This window comes from Odocoileus virginianus, chromosome 5 (genome assembly GCF_023699985.2).
Source record: "Odocoileus virginianus isolate 20LAN1187 ecotype Illinois chromosome 5, Ovbor_1.2, whole genome shotgun sequence".
NCBI classification, from domain to species: domain Eukaryota; kingdom Metazoa; phylum Chordata; class Mammalia; order Artiodactyla; family Cervidae; genus Odocoileus; species Odocoileus virginianus.
In genome coordinates, this window is record NC_069678.1 from 82,188,419 (window position 1) to 82,206,053 (window position 17,635).

The following is a 17,635-nucleotide window of genomic DNA, read 5'->3' on the forward strand; positions in this document are numbered from 1 at the left end:
GGGATCCACGGGGGAGCCGGGCGACAGGGCATTCCGGCGCTCGACCCAAACAAAGTGGGAATGTGGCTTATTAAAAGATGGAGAAAAAGAGTCCTGCTCCCTTCCCTCGCTGCCCCTGCCCCCTCACCCTCCCTGCCTGTCCAATTCCCGCGTCTGGTCCCTCCCCCTCGCACCCCCCAAATAAAACACATTAAGGAAAACTCAAGACGGAAAGTTTGAGTGAGGCAGCGCACTCAGTGCGCAGGGCACCGATGCCGGGAGGCACCGTCGCGAAGATCCGAGACGCGCCAGTCCAGGTCCCAGCCCCTGCCCCTGCCGCCGGGGAGCCGCCCGAATCCCCAGGAAAGCGACCCGGAAAGTTAGCCGGGCTCCTGAGACGCCCGGCCGCCTCGCACCCACCCCTCTGGGGTACGCACACGCATCCACTCCCCTTTCTGGCCTCCGTACTTGCCGTGGAAATTCCTTGGGAGAACGGTCGCACTTTTCAGGACACAGAGGGAAGGAGGCTGTGAGTGTGGTGCATGAAAAGTCCCGGGTGCGCAGAGCCGGCGGAGGCAGCGGCGGCGGCGGCGGCGGCAGCAGCAGTAGGCGGCTGGCCCCGGGTTTGTGTTCGCGAGCTGCCTGGGATTGCATGTACAGATCAAGAGACTTGGTTGGTGTGAGAGAAGGAGCAGTGCTGCCTCTCAGCGCTGGCTCTAATCAGTGAATGAGCCTCCACTCTCCCAGGGACTCGGAGACACACGCGCGCACGCACACACATACACGCACACACGCGCACATTCTCTCACACTCACACACATACAGGCACTCTGAGCCCTGAATACATTAGGGCACTAAGGGACTCTGGGAAATGGAGTCCAGACCCGGGACACTTAGACCTGCTGGCCCTTGCGGAAGAGCTGGAAAGTCTTGGGGTCGCGAGACGTAGGGGAAATGGAAGAGAGATCCTGCTTTTGTTCACATTTACCCCCGCCACTGAAAGATCTCTGTGGATGGTTGGCTGTTCTTCCTTTCTTGACCCAAAAGCGACCAAGAGTAAATGGTTATCTTTAAAACGGACACCCACTGCAGTTGAATGACTCCCTCACAAACTCTGCCTTGTTCCCAGAAAAGATCTTGCCTATCGCTTTGCTCCTGGAACGCTTCTCTGGGCCTTTGCCTATAAAAATAAGATAATAAATGAATATAAATAAAACTGGTACTGGCAGAGGGGATGGAGAGGGCCTAGTTTAGCACCCATATTTGAGAAAAATTTTATTGGTGTTTATATTTACAGTTGGTTCTTTTCAAATAATTTTATATCATCCTTTAATTCACCACGTACAGAAAGATAAATAGGGGAAATGGATGGAGAACTAACATTCCCTGAGTGCCTTCTAGAAGCTGGGTTATGGGACTAAATGCCTTTACATAATCTCATTTAATCCTTAGATCAATTCTGGAGATAATATTAGCACTATTTTATATACAGAAGAGGAAAGTGAGGTTGAAAGGGTTTTGTAACTTGTCTGTGGGAACATGGTTAACTAGTCTAGGATAGCAGGTAGTGAAACCCAACCAAAATCTAACCCCGGTTTATGAAACCACTCCTTTCTTTTGTGGCTCAGTTTTTTAAATCATAGATTTCTCATCTCAAAAAGAAAGGGCGGAGGGTAGAATACATACTGATAATTCGTCCTCCAAAGAACCACATGGATTACAAATTGCCTACCTAAAAAACAAAGAGCCCTCACAGTCTCATTCTTGCTGTTATTTCATGGTCTCCTTTTTCCTCACAATTTCTTACACATTAAAGTAGCATCTAAATATTATTTATGTTTAATGTGTTGTATGTGTTGTTTGTGTTTAATTTTTTTAGTTAGCAACCCTTTAAATAGTTAATTTGATCAACCTAGAGTTCTATGATTATGACTATGTCTGTCTCCACGTTGAGTCATTCATTCACACAGCAGCATTTCATGTATTAGGCACTATTCTTCCTACTAGATTATTCTTTCCTGCTGGATTATAAGCTTCGTGAAGGCAAGAACCATGTTTGTTTTATTTAGCATTATACCTCAGCATCTAACAGTGTCATTCTCTTATTTGAATAAAGATATAAAAGTAAAAGGAACAAAATTTCTGCCTCCATTATCTAGTAGCTGGGACTAGAGTTAGAAAACAATTTGATTCGTGCTGTGATTAGGGGACCATGTAATTTATTGGCCTCAGACAAGTTTAATAGTGAAAAACACTATTAATCATGCTGGGATGGAAGGGAATCCTGAACCAAGTGGATTGAATGGTCACTCTAACTAAGTAAGGTGTTTCATTCATTCATTTAGCAAGCATTTGTTGGGAACCCTATTGTATGGTGTGTTGGAGAAACTATAAGCCCTTGAAGTATGAGCATTGACTACAAGAGAAAATCAGGAGAGTGGGGCAAAGGACTGTGGACTTATTCTACAGCTGTTGAGAAACACCTAGAGGGTTTCTCAGGGGTGTGACATGATGGAATTTCTTTGTTAAGAAGAACACTAGTTACTGTGTGAGCAGAGTGGAGTTTCGACTGCAGGTAGGGAGACCAGCTAAGGAGTCTGTTAAAGGTAATTCAGTTGGAATGTAATAGGGCCTGAACCAAGGCACTGGGGCAGTGGGAATGGAGAAGAGGGGACAAATTACTGTGAAATCTAAAAGGTGGAATTAACAGGGTTTAGCCATTTACTATAGTTGATGAAGGCAGAAAACCCTATATAAATCCTAAATAGGATTTTATTATTATAGGGCAAGATGCTATCAGTACTTTAATGTTCATTAGTAATAAAAGGCTTCTTCAGATGAGCTTACAGAGTCCCCATAAATCCAGTGCAAGTAGATGATACTGGTGGAGGCCCCATGTCAATCACCAAGCCAAACATTCTAACTGCTACCATATTCTACCGTCTGCACTATGATGCAAGTACTTAGGTTTGGAAGAAATAATCCCTGTCTACAAAGACAATCGGGATTTAAAAATCAAATGCACAACCCCCACAAAACCATAGTATTATCATATAATGCAAAATCGAATATGTAATACCTCACTAATTCACAGGGCATATGTCCAGCAACCTCAGCTATCCAAAACACAATGAACCAGGAAAAAGCAGAACGGGTCTCAGAATAGCCAAAATAAACATTACAAAGACCATGCACTAAAGTTAACACATTTTACCCCTAGGAGAATTCCTCAAGCCTTCACTCAGAGCTGATTTACTCTTTCTTAGGTACAATTCTAATAAGCTTGATTATTTGGCTTTCCCATTCACAGCTGATTAAGATTGTCAAATTAAAAGGGGGCAGCCATTAAAAAGAATGAGATAGACTTGAATGGACTGACAGGTAAAGATACCTATTGCATTGTCCAGTGGGAAGAAAAGCCAGTCATAGAACAGTGTGCAGAATATGATTTGATATTTGTGTGTACACTAGTATAAACATGCATCGACAGAAAATAACTGGAAAGGATACACATCACACTGCTAACAATGGTTGTACCTAGAGAGTGAGTGTGGATGTGGGGGAGGGGCAAGGTGGGAAGCCAAGAAGGAAGGAGGACTTTGAGTTTTTACTTGGAATGCTTCTGTTTCTGTTTCAGTGAACATATATTCTTTTATAATTTTAATATCCATTACAAGACACACAATAGGAGCAAAAGATAGTGTTGTTAGAGGGAGCACACTGACATCAAGTCGTGACCAAAACACAAGAAGCGAGCATAAGAACTCTCAACCCAGAAGAGGATGGAGTTATTTGGCGTGCAGGCAAGAAGTCCTACTATCCCATCAGTGTCCCCAGAGGATGTCATGAATTCCAAACCAGCATAAGGCTGGTGCTTTCAGGGATAAGTCATCAAGGAACACATTATGCTTAGTATATTTTACTTAAGCGAGGAGGCATGTAAAAACTTTAAAAAAAGCAAATTCCCACTGAAAGCAGGTTTTGATACTTTAGGAAGTAAATTTCAGTTGCCTGGAAAATAGACGTTTGTGGAACACATCACTCCCTAAAGATGAGAAGGAGAGGCGATATTACTTTATGTAAGAGCAGAGGAGATGCAGAGGAGACGGTCCATAAACTCAATATTCAAAAAATATTGATTGAAGTTCTAGCACGTGCCAGTCACTAAGGAGACAAAGATAAATTTAAAAATAGTCCCTTCCCTTGAGAAGCTTACAGTCTAGCAGCAGCAGAAATGGAGAAGAAAACAGTAAGCAGCACTGTACAATGTGAGCAGTGCTGTAATGGAAACTCTGGGTAAAAGGTGGTGGGAACACAAGAAAAGGTGATCTGAACTCTGCCTGGCATTATTAGGAAAGGAGGCAAAACATAAGTGGATGTTCAAAAAATAACTGTTGTATGGGACGATATTTAAACTGTTAAATAAATGACTCTTATGGGATGATACTTAAATCGGAATTTTAAGGGTAAGTAGAGTTTGTTGTTGTTCAGTTGCTAAGTCATGTCTGACTTTTTGTGACCCTATGAACTGCAGCACTCCAGGCTTCCCTATTCTTCACCATTTCCTGGAGTTTGCTCAAAGTCATGTTCATTGAGTCGGTGATGCCATCCAAACATCTCATCATCTGCCACCCTCTTCTTTTGCCTTCAGTCTTTCCCAGCATCAGGGTCTTTTCCAGTGAGTCAGCTCTTTGCATCAGGTGGCCAAAGTGTTGGAACTTCAGCTTCAGCATAGTCCTTCCAATGAATATTCAGGGTTGATTTCCTTAAGGACTGACTACTTTGATCTCCTTGCAGTTCAAGGGAATCTCAAGAGTCTTCTCCAGCACCACAAGTCAAAAGCATTAGTTCTTCAGTCCTCAACCTTCTTTATGATCCAACTCTGACATTTATATGTGACTATTGGAAAAACCACAGCTTTGAACATATGGACCTTTGTTGGCAAAGTGATATCTCTGCTTTTTAATATGCTGTCTAGATTTTGTCATAGCTTTCCTCCCAAGAAGTAAGTGTCTCAATTTCTTGGCTGCAGTCACCATCCACAGTGATTTTGGAGACCAATAAAGTAAAATCTGCCACTGTTTCCATTTTCCCCTCATCTATTTGCCATGAAGTGATGGGACTGGATGCCATGATGTTAGTTTTTTGAATGTTGAGTTTTAAGCCAGCTTTTTCACTCTTGTCTTTCATCATCATCAAGAGGCTTTTTAGTTCCTCTTCACTTTCTGCCATTTGAGTGGTTTACCTAGGGAGAAACTAAGAACAGAACTCGGGATGAGAGACTAGCATACACTAAGCCTCAGAGACCTGAAAGTTACTGGCATATTAAGATACTGCATTTCAAACTTTTCCACAAGAAAGAGGTAGTGTCTAAGGACAAGCCTGAAATGACATTCTATTAGCTGGAAATTTATGTATCTTTTTTTATCTTTTAAAAAAATCAATGGAAATTTTGCCTTCAAGCTCACAAATATATTGTGCTTTAATACAAAACAATACTTTAAATTATTTATCATCTGGTAAAACTGATGCCCTATAAAGATGCACCGCATTTACCCAGTACTTCCTTGTATCCAAGGTATAACACTAAATGATGTCCCATGGATTCTTGTTCCTAACTTGAAAAACAAAGGTATATAAGACATAGGATGCACTGGAAATGTGAAGCAACAGGTTGTGAAGGGTTTTGTTTGTCACACTAAGGAACTGGATGCTTCAGAGTCTAGCTAACTCTAATTTGTACTTCAAGACTCGGCTTAGGCATGGTCTCTTCCAGGAAGCTTTGCTGTCTGCCAGTCCTCTCTCCTCTTCAACTGCTGTTAACCTAGCATCCAATGCATTTATCTATCCACTTACCACATTGTGCTGGAATTATTGATTAAGTTCTCAGGCTCCTCTACTAGACTTTGATCTGCTTAAAAGCAGTTGTTTTGCATAGTACTTAGCACAATAGATACTGGTATCTGTTGGGCTGCATTGATTTAAATCTGAGGACAAGACTCAGGAAGCACAGACAAGATAAGGCGCTCTTCTCTATACTCCCACAGAATCTTGTGCCTACCCTGTCAATGCTAATATGAGACTGTACCAATACTGTCTGCTTACTTGTCTGTCTCTCCATCTAGACCATAAGCTTCTTGAAGGGAGGAACCGTTTGCTCACAAACACTGCATCCCAAACACTTAGTATTTGCCTGACACAGCACAGTAGGTGATGGATGAATATGCAGAATGAATGAATGAGTAGCCCTTAAAAATTCTCAAGACAGGGATGACAGGATCAGATCAGGGTTTAGAAAAATAAGGTTGGAGGCAATTTTAAACATAGACTCTGCGTGCTAAGCCGCTCTCTCATGTCTGACTCTTTGCAACGCTATGGACTGTAGCCTGCCAGGCTCATCTGTCCACGGGGATTCTCCAGGCAAGAATACTGGAGTGGGATGCCTGTGCCCTCCTCCAGGGGATCTTCCCAACCCAGGAATCGAACCCCCATCTCTTATGCTTCCTGCACTGGCAGGCAGGTTCTTTAGCACAAGCACCACCTGGGAAGCAAAGAAATTAGGGGGAAATTGCAAAAGAAACATAGGACATACTTGTAAAAGACTGTCTTAAGAAATGTCTTTCTAATTGGCTAACTTGATTAAATGTTTATATTTATTTTACAAGGCTGATTTCTTCCTTCTCTTAGGATTGCCAAACAGAGGATATTCAGTTACCTCGTTTAGGAAGCCTTCTCTGACCCCAACCGCCATCACGCTGGTGCCTCCGTGTACATCTGGAGGTCACTGAGGGCAGCGATTACGTCTTATTCATCTTAGTATCTCCAATGCCTAGGACATGCCTGCTCAATAAATGTTTGCTGAATGAATGAACACATAAATTGATCTATTAGTATACTGTACTCAAGTTCCGACCAAGACACAGAGGACCTAATGATCCCCAGCGTGCAGGTTTCTGGATCCAGGAAACAGAACAAATAAAGCAAGACTAGATACGGAGGTCCACCTATTCCACAGGTAGCACAGGGTAAATTTCTCTCTCTGACCCCTCCATCCTCATTCTGAAGAATAACTCTCAATGAGTGAAAATCAATAAAAGTCATTTTAAGGGAAGTAGGTTTAGAAAAAGGCTCTGCAGGAGGAGAAAGGAGGAGGGGAACTTCAAGTTCAACCAATTTGGACTTTTTTATGAGAACTTGTAAGCTTCAAAAAACCTTTGCAAAATAAAAAGTCTGCTTTTTTTTCCCCCACACTCCCTTTCAAAAGGAACCCCCCTGCACACACTACACACCAATAGTCTTTTTGAGATTCCCAGCTTTATAACCAGAAAGGAAAAAAATAAATCCACAGCAGAAATAAAAACTCCTCCATTTCTCAGAATGATATCAACAGGAAACTTTCTGAAGTGGTTGCAGACAGCTCTCAGAGACTTTCAGCCAACATTGATGATGAGACTGACCCAGCAATCAATCAACAAATATTTACTGGCAGTATTCTATGGATAAGGCATTAGGACAAAGTTTTAAAAGATGGCCAAGAAAAGAGACATAAGATGTACTTTCTATCCTCTGAGAAGCTTATGGATTTGTGATGTTAAGCCATAATCAAGTGAAAGTCACTCAGTCATGTCCGACTCTTTGTGACCCCCATGGACTATACAACCCATGGAATTCTCCAGGCCAGAATACTGGAGTGGGTAGCCTTTCCCTTCTTCAGGGGATCTTCCCAGACCTGGGATTGAACCCAGGTCTCCCTCATTGTAGGCAGATTCTTTACCAGCTGAGCTGCAAGGGAAGCTCAAGTCATAATCAAAGAAAAGTTAAATAATATCCAACTCACTTGTATGCAGATGAAATTAATTGAATGAGTAACACAGGCAGACTGTCATAGGATTTTAAAGGCCAGAGAGATCATCAGGATTTGAGGTGTCCTGAAGTGTTTTTGCTCAAAATTCTCCAAGCCAGGCTTCAGCAATACGTGAACCATGAACTTCCAGATGTTCAAGCTGGTTTTAGAAAAGGCAAAGGAAAGAGAGATCAAATTGCCAGCAGCCGCTCGATCATAGGAAAAGCAAGAGCGTTCCAAAAAAACGTCTATTTCTGCTTTATTGACTATGCCAAAGTCTTTGACTGTGTGGATCACAACAAACTGTGGAAAATTCTGAAAGAGATGGGCATACCAGACCACTTGACCTGCCTCTTGAGAAACCTATATGCAGGTCAGGAAGCAACAGTTAGAACTATACATGGAACAACAGACTGGTTTCAAATAGGAAAAGGAGTACATCAAGGCTGTATATTGTCACCCTGCTTGTTTAACTTATATGCAGGGTATCATCATGAGAAATGCTGGGCTGGAAGAAGCACAAGTTGGAAACAAGATTGTCGGGAGAAATATCAGTAACCTCAGATATGCAGATGACACCACCCTTATGGCAGAAAGTGGAGAGGAACTAAAAAGCCTCTTGATGAAAGTGAAAGAGAGAGTGAAAAAGTTGGCTTAAAGCTCAACATTCAGAAAACTAAGATCATGGCATCTGGTTCCATCACTTCATGGCAAATAGATGGGGAAACAGTGGAAACAGTGACAGACTTTATTTTTGGGGGCTCCAAAATCACTGCGGATGGTGATTGCAGCCATGAAATTAAAAGACACTTACTCCTTGGAAGGAAAGTTATGACCAACCTAGACAGCATATTAAAAAGCAGAGACATTACTTTGCCAACAAACATCTATCTAGTCAAGGCTATGGTTTTTCCAGTGGTCATGTATGGATGTGAGAGTTGGACTGAAAGCTGAGCACTGAAAAATTGATGCTTTTGAACTGTGGTGTTGGAGACGACTCTTGAGAGTCCCTCGGACTGCAAGGAGATCCAACCGGTCCATCCTAGCGGAGATAAGTCCTGGGTGTTCATTGGAAGGACTGATGCTGAAGCTGAAACTCCAGTACTTTGGCCACCTCATGCGAAGAGTTGACTTTTTGGAAAAGACCCTGATGCTGGGAGGGATTGGGGGCAGGAGAAGAAGGGGACAACAGAGGATGAGATGGCTGGATGGCATCACTGACTCGATGGACATGAGTTTGAGTAAACTCCGGGAGTTGGTAATGGACAGGGAGGCCTGGTGTACTGCAATTCATGGGGTCGCAGAGTTGGACACGACTGAGCGACTGAACTGAACTGAAGTGTTTTGAGAGAAGGTGGGATTTAAGTAGGGCTTAAAGGAGTTAGGATTTGAATATTGAAGAGTGCAAAATATCACAAAAATAATGCCCATGGCATTATTTGTCAAGAGACAATTTACTCATGATGGCACCTTAAAGACTTCGCAATGGTAAGAGTTATTAAAATCTGAGGTGGAAGTAGAAAGAACACTGCAGTTAAAAATGAGTAAAGACAGAATCTGAGTTTGATCCCATTTCTACCACTTATTGATTACTCTCCAGTGTGGGGAGTTATTCTTCACCATTTGTAGCAAAGAAGTGCTCAGTGGCTGATAGATCTTTGCTCTCCCCTCAAGGCCGAGGTTTGTAGTCTGAAACTTCTAGGGATTGAAAAACATTGCTTTAACTGAAAAAAAGTAAAAGAAAACAAACCTGTAGAGAACAGGTCGCCCGCTCTTTTGCTTTCACTCTGTCCAACAGAGCAGCATTTCCCCTGCTGGCTTCCATTTGGAGTAAGACTTTAGTATCCTTATTGTTGATTTTGAGACATCCCTTCCTAAAAGTACTCTTCCTAAAGCTTTTCTTACTGAAAAGTACTCTGAATCCTTCTCACCTCCACAGTCATCCCCAGACATTTCTAGACAATAGAATGCTTCTGATGGAAAGCAAGGAACTTTGCAGCTTTCAGATTCCTGTTACTTGCATTTATTCAGTCATTGATTTAATAAATATTTATTGAGCACCTGTTTTTGAAAGATGAAAAGCCATCAAGTGGAAACAACTTCACTTCCCACCTCCTGCTTGCACCTGAACCTCTCTCTCCTGTTCTCTCCTGTTGCAGAGAGGGTAGGAAGGACAAGAGCCCCTCCCCGCCTTTAAAGGCTGGACCCTCACCTGTGCTTTGGAGCCCTGGCTGCCTTTGGGAACCTTTGCACTGGTTTGTCTCTTTCCTGTCTCCAATCTTCCTCTTTAGTGGTTCTTTTCCATTCAGTATTTAAATGTATTCAAGTAGCTCTCACAGGACACAAAAGTCTGCCTTAGTCCTTCATCTACATGTTTCTTCAGCTCTCACTGCATTCTCAACTCTCTCCTTCCCAAACTTATGGCAACTGCTACCTATATGCTCTGACTCTTATTTTCTCACCTCCCACCTACTCCTAGACCAACTAATCTGGATTGTGTGCCTGCCATTTCTCAAAAACTGTCCTTGGTAAGATCTTCCAGTTTCATTTTTCATGACGATTCTTCTTTTAAATGCTTTCTTCCTTTGGCTTTTGTCATATCACATGTTTGGGATTTTCTTCTTTCTTCTCTAGCTGTTCCCTCTTAAACATTTTTGACAGATTTTCTTTTTTGCAACCACTAAATGTTTTACGTATTCTGTTCTAACATCTCTACCCACATCGAGTTTTTCCTAACGTAAATGCATCTACCTCCCTGGCTGTATCACCACTGATATACCTAAAACTGCCAAATCAGTAGCTCCAGACAAACAGATCCAACCGAGCTCTCCACCTGAATATTTCACTGGTACCTCAAACTAGGTATATCCAAACCTGGACTTGTTATCTTCATTCCCAAACTTGGTCCTTCTCTGGTGTTCCTTAACTCAGTCAATAACAGTGCCGGCTGTTTGGGGAACCATCCTTGATCATTTCTTCTTCACCTTTCATAACAAATCAATCACCAATTTTGTCATTATACCTTCTAGATATTTCCAAAATCATCCTTTTCTCCATTTCTACTACCATCATCTCTAAGATGCTGCAACAGCCTCCTTCTAGAAAGAGTGAATCTGTTTACATCACTTCCAGTGTTTAAGTTATGGCTGCCCGTTGACCTAGGGTAAAGTTCACAGTCCTTAATATGGTCTACAAATTTGTACAAGTTCTGACTCCTGCCTGCATTTCCAATTTCACGCCATGTCCGTTTCCTCCAGTCCTCTTTCCTCTCCTGTCATATCGATCTCTTCTCAGTGTTTTAATTTATCATATTCTCTCCACCTCAAGATCTTGCTCTCTTTCTCACTCCTATCAATCTCTGCCCTTCACCTAACTTCTCCTTTTCATCTTTTTTTATTTCAGCTTAACTCTTCTGGACTTAGTTGCACAGTTGGTTAGTTCTCCTTTTATGTATTCACATGATGCCCCCCCTTTTTCTAATACTCCTCACTATTATACTGTCTGTCTTCCCTAATTAATAGCCCTATAATCTTCAAGAGGACAAGTGTCATACCTTTCACGTTTATCAATGTATTCCATATACATAGCATTGGTTGTTGTTCAGTTGCTAAGTCGTGTCTGACTCTTTATGACCCCTATGGACTGTAGTACACCAGTCTTCCCTGTGCTTCACTGTCTCCCGGAGTTTGTTCATGTCCATTGAGTTGGTGGTGTTATCTAACCATCTCATTCTCTGTTACCTTCTTCTCCTTTTGCTGTCAATCTTTCCCAGCATCAGGGTCTTTTCCATTGAGTTGGTGATGTTATCTAACCATCTCATCCTCTGTTACCTTCTTCTCCTTTTGCTGTCAATCTTTCCCAGCATTAGGGTCTTTTCCAATGAGTTCACTCTTTCCATCAGGTGGCCAAAGTATTGGAGCTTCTCAAGAGTCTTCTCCAGCACCACAATTCAAAAGCATCAATTGTTCGTTGCTCAGCTTTCTTTATGGTCCAACTCTCACATGACTATTGGAAAAACCATAGCTTTGACTATACAGACCTTAGTCGGCAAAGTGATGTCTTTGCTTCTTAATACCCTGTCTAGGATGGTCACAGCTTTCTTTCCAAGGAGCAAGCGTCTTTTAATTTCATGGCTGCAGTCACCATCCACAGTGATTTTGAAGCCCAAGAAAAGAAAATCTATCACTGCTTCTACTTTTTGCCATTCTATTTGACATGAAGTGATGGGACAAGATACCATGATCTTAGCTTTTTGAATGTTGAGTTTTAAGCCAGCTTTTTCACTCTCTTCTTTCACCCTCATCAAGAGGCTCTTCAGTTCCCCTTCACTTCCTGCCTTTAGAGTGGTATCATCTACATATCTGAGGTTATTGATATTTCTCCCAGCAATCTTGGTTCCAGCTTGTGACTCATCCAGCTTGGCATTTCACATGATGTACTCTGGATATAAGGTAAATAAACAGGGTGACAATATGTATCCTTGTCGTACTCTTTACCAATTTTGAACCAGTCAGTTGTTCCATGTAAGATTCTAACTGTTGCTTCTTTACCCGCATACAGTTTTCTCAGGTGACAGTAAGGTGGTATTCCTATCTCTTTAAGAATTTTCCATCGTCTGTTGTGATTCACACAGTCAAAGGCTTTTGAGTAGTCAATGAAGCAGAAATTTCTCTGGAATTCTCTTGCTTTCTCTATGACCCACCAAATGTTGGCAATTTGATCTCTGGTTCCTCTGTCTTTTCTAAACCCAGCTTGTAAATCTGGAAGTTCTTGGTACTGCTGAAGCTTTGTTCGAAGGATTTTGAACATAACCTTGGGGCTTCCTTGGTAGCTCAGCTTGTAAAGAATCCACTTGCAATGTAGGAGACCCTGGTTCAATTCCTGGATCAGGAAGATCCCCTGCAGAAGGAAAATGGCAACCCACTCCAGTATCCTTGCCTGGAAAATCCCATGGACAGAAGAGCATGTTGGGCTACAGCCCATTGGGTGGCAAAGAGTAGGACACAACTGAGTGACTAAGCACAAAAGAAGCATGAACATAATCTTACTAACGTGGGAAATGAACACAATTGTCCAGTAATTTGAAGATTTTGAAGGGCAGTGCATAGCATGATATCTAGCAAATTATAGTTGATAAAATATTAATTCATTCATATAATAAGCCACAGGCCAACTTTATCTTTATTTCTGTAAATATTTCCCTGAACCTTCCAAGCAGAGTTGATAACTTCCATGTTGACATCATCACTTTACTGAAGACACTAGTTCTATTTTTGGACTTCAGATACTAAATTGCAATTGCTTATTTACAAGTTTATTATTTAATGTGAGCTTCTTGTACATTGGGATTGTGTCTTATTTTTTTTTTTTTTTATCCCTAACACTTCACTTAGTCTCTGGAACAAAGTAAATGCTCATTAAGTGTTTATAGAATTGAATTTGACAAACTCTGCCAGCTGGCTGTATATGAAGGAATATGGAAAGTCAAAGATGAACTCTGAACTGTGGTCTAGCCTTCAGTAGAAATGGAGAAGTTGGTAATGGAGGGTGGTTTAGAAAATAAACATATGCAGTTGTTAACATAGGTATTGATAGCAGCGGTGACAAAGGGGAAAAGTTACTGAGTAGGAAGTTCAGTGAAGCAATTGAGACTTGAAAAGACAACCATGAAGATATTTCCCAGGGTAGGAAGCAGTCTGCTGCAGCCAGAGGGGGGCTAATGAGTAGGTTACCTTCGAATTTGTTTAGGACAGTCCCAGTTGACACCTATTGTCCTAGCATAACAATTGATGGTTCCCTCCCCCTTATACTCTCAAAAGTGTCCAAATAAATTTTGTGGTCGGTCTACTAGAAGACCACGTGAATTTGGAAAAGTTGAATGAGTTTGGGAGAGGAATATTTAGGACAAGAGCGTGGCAAGGGATTAGAGTGATTTCAAGTCGCAAGTAGTGAAGGAATGTACTGACCTGAGTGACATTTTTGACGAGCTAACTATGAAATGAGACAGCTAGCTGCTCTTAAATAAGAGCACTTAACTCTTACAAAACCCCCTATAGGTAGGTATTTTGCAGTTAAAATAACTGATGCTCAGATTAAGTAACCTGCTTAAAATTTAGCTAAAACATAGCTAAAAAGGAAAACATAGCTATAAAGGAAAAATAATGAAATATAAACAAATTATTGGAAAAAACAAGTCAAAGGGGGAACTATCTGGAAGTCACTGGAGGTCCCTTCTCTGATAATTTCAAGCAGTTTGGGTAGAAAGGGAGAAATAAGGCATCATTATGATAGATTGACCACAGTGCAGGGCAACCACTACTACCAGGATCCTTTGCTGTAACCTGTTGAATCAGTGCCCATTATTTTCTGGAGTAGTGATCTTCATTGAAAGGCAGTCTGTTTTTCCCAAGAGGGAATTAAATCCAAGAAGTAACTTAAGTAAAATTGGAAAATAGACCCTTCCATTGTGGGACACTTCTGGCTTCAAAACAAGCTCTCAGGTAGAGGAAAATCAAATATTCAGGGGCAAATGGAAGTTAATCTTAGCTAAAATGGATGTCAGGTAATATATCATTGCAATGAACACGTGAGCAGGAAAGGGATAACCTAAGGAGAGCCTGGAAATGCGTGTATAGAAGTGAAAACTATTCCAAAAGTCAAACAGAGGTTAAGTAGTGGAGTAACACGATGGGAGGAGTGTGCAGAAGAGCCACGCAAGACAAATGAATATAAACATTTCACGAGAATGACTTAAAGGTGCTAAGTTGGAAAAGGAGTTGACACTTGTGATAATTTCTTCGAAGTGAGTGAAAATTCTATTTTAGCAGTAAATATCCTTCAATCTTTCCCAAGAGCTAAATAAGGTGCTCTTTACTATGCAATAATAGTAGTTTCACTTTTTACTGCCTCCCTCATTGAATGATGCCTAATAAGCAATTATGCTTTAGCTCCACAGTATCTTTTCCCACGCTTTCTTTTGAAGACTAGAAAGAAGTGAAGGAAACAGCACATGTGCAGTTTGAATTTCACTTCATGGCAACCAGTTTTAAGAAGCCCTTTGCAAAAATGAGTTCCATTTAAGAATGATTTTGGTCCATCTGCCTTTCCATGGGACAACACAGACTAGTGAAAAGAACAAGTACTGTGAGCCAGGAAAGAAAAACACTACTAGTTGTGGAACTTGAGCAAATCATATACTTTATTACTCTTTTTCCCTACCTGTATTATAGGGGGGTTTTGGTGACAAATTCTACACAAAAGTAAGGTAGGTGTTATTATGGAACACCTACCAAGTGTTAAATCCATTTAAAAGTAATAAAAGCAGTTAACTAATTATAGTTTCATCATTTCTTCCTACTATTTTTTTTAACAATCTAATATTTCATTGAATAAAGACTTAAGGACCTTAAGACACTGAAGAAATGCCAGAGGTTTAGTTAAAGTTTGATTGAAGAAGTAATTAGAATTAAATGACCTCTTCTTAAATTAGATATTAGCCAAACAATAGACAAACATTTGTTCAGTGCTTGCTATGTGTCAGGACTTAGGTTGTATTGGGATGTGCTAGGAAGTACTACAGTTCATGTAATGAAAGATAATTTCCATCCCAATGTCAAAACTGTTTTCCACAATGTGGAAAATATGCATCTTAGGAGTGATTGTATGTGGCTAAAAAAATAAAGAGCTTCCACAGTGAGAAAATAATGGAATATACCCATAAAAAGCTCTGAATATTAGATTCAAAAGGATCCCAGAAGTTCAGTGGATAAAGAAGTTACACGGAGCCTCACTGTGTATAATTCTAGCCTAGTTCTGCTAATGTATTTCCTATTGATTCTATAAGTTGTTGTAAGAAAGAACAAATTAAAAATTAAGTTTTATACTTCCCCCCTAAATGTGACAACTTTAAGTTTTGTTAAGACTTCTAAACTCCATGATTTCTCTTGTGTTGGAAATTTTAACTTAAACTCCCAATTTTTAAATTAAAAATTAATCAGATTTCAAAAAATTCTGTTCACTCACTCAGTCGTGTCTGGCTCTTTGCAATCCCATGGACTGCAGCACACCAGACTTCCCTGTCCATCACCAACTCCTGGAGCTTGCTCAAACTCATGTCCATTGAGTTGGTGATGCCATCCAACCATCTCATACCCTGCCGTCCCCTTATCCTCCTGCCTTCAGTCTTTCCCAGCATCAGGGTCTTTTCCAATGAATCAGTTCTTTGCATCAGGTGGCTGAAGTATTGGAGCTTCAGCATCAGTCCTTCCAATGAATATTCAGGACTGATTTCCTTTAGGATGGACTGGTTGGATCTCCTTGCAATCCAAGGGACTCTCAAGAGTCTTCTCCAACACCACAGTTCAAAAGCATCAATTCTTCGGTGCTCAACTTTCTTTATGGTCCAACTCTCACATCCATACATGACTACTGGAAAAACCATAGCTTCGACTAGATAGAGCTTTGTCGTCAAAGTAATGTCTCTGCTCTGTTAATAAGCTGTCTGGGTTGGTCATAGCTTTTCTTCCAAAGAGCAAGCATCTTTTAATTTCATGGCTGTAGTCACCATCTGCAGTGATTTTGGAGCCCAAGAAAATTAAGTCTGTCACTGTTTCCATTGTTTCCCCATTGATTTGACATGAAGTGATGGGACATGATGCCATGATCTTTGTTCTTTGAATGTTGAAAATTAAAGAAAATTTTTTTAATTAAAAAATTAAGCAAATATATAATAAGCTAAAATAAGGAAGAAATTGGGGGGAAATATCCCAAATCATTTAAAATTTGAGCCTGCAAGTGTAAATATTTTAAAATAATAGTTTAGGTATCATTTCTATACGTGGAGAATGAAAATAAAGATTGTGCTATAATGGAAGCTCTAAACCTTATCTGCACATGCAGATCTAGGCTAGATTCCTGGGGCATTACTAAGTCCCTCCCCTCCATACACCCCAACCCAAGCCACAAGCACCAGGACCTCCAACCCCTGATTAAATAGGACACCAATGGATACTGAGCCTAAGAGTTTCATCTTCTTAGGTCCACTTTTCACCACTCGCTTCAAAGAGGCTTGAACTTCAAGCTTCTTGGCTCCCACTGCTTACCTCTGCTGCATCTGCTGTGACTAATCATACATCTACAAGAAAACAAGTATTTGCAGAACCTTCCAGGTCACTGTTGACTTTTATTAAGCCCTGTGTCCACTGTTTTCATGGGTCAGTTGTGACCACACCTGCCAAGCTTTGTTCCTATTTTCATAGATCAATGACCGAAGTCAAAGTATCTGCTGCTCTCCTAAGTTTGTCTTCTGTGGAGTCTCATGCCTAAAGTGCGCTCTTCTTTCTTCAGCCTAATCAAATGCCCTTCTTTTCCATGCTAAAACTTTCCTTTAGCCCTCTGGAAATTCCACGTCCTCTACGCCTTCAGTCACTTCTCTGAATGTTCTTTCTGCTTCTTGTCTTATCTAAACCTGGCTCTCTTTTCACTACTTTCCCTGCAACTCTTCCCAGTAACATCTCCTCACATTCTCACACCTGTGTAGTGTCAGGAGAGGGGGAAACTCCTCAGTGGTGCTCGAAGTCCACTGCTTCTTCACTTCTTTGTAAAAACCCCTACCACCTTCATCCTGACTGGTCATTGTAGTCTATCTCAAACAGTGATGGACACTTTTGAAGACATAAAACTAAGTGCTTTGAGAGAGTAACTTGAGTGTGGATACTCTTAGAAAGAGTCATCAGAGAAACCTTTCTGAGGAGGTGATGCTAGACTTGAGATTTGTTTTTCCCTAAGAGCTACAGTTTAGGGAGAATTGGGGTA

The 17,635-nt window shown here is 41.0% G+C and overlaps 1 protein-coding gene across 2 annotated transcripts in view; it reads right to left on the minus strand.

The window, feature by feature from the left end:
* RNF220 (ring finger protein 220) overlaps nt 1–694 on the minus strand; it is a 271,239-nt gene extending 270,545 nt beyond the window's left edge. The window contains exon 1 of one of the 2 annotated variants that reach the window (XM_020897457.2): nt 452–694. The gene's annotated coding sequence lies outside the window, so the exon portion shown is untranslated. The remainder of the gene's footprint in view (nt 1–451) is intronic. The other variant, XM_020897459.2, reaches the window with a different exon arrangement.
* Nucleotides 695–17,635: the final 16,941 nt, after the last annotated feature.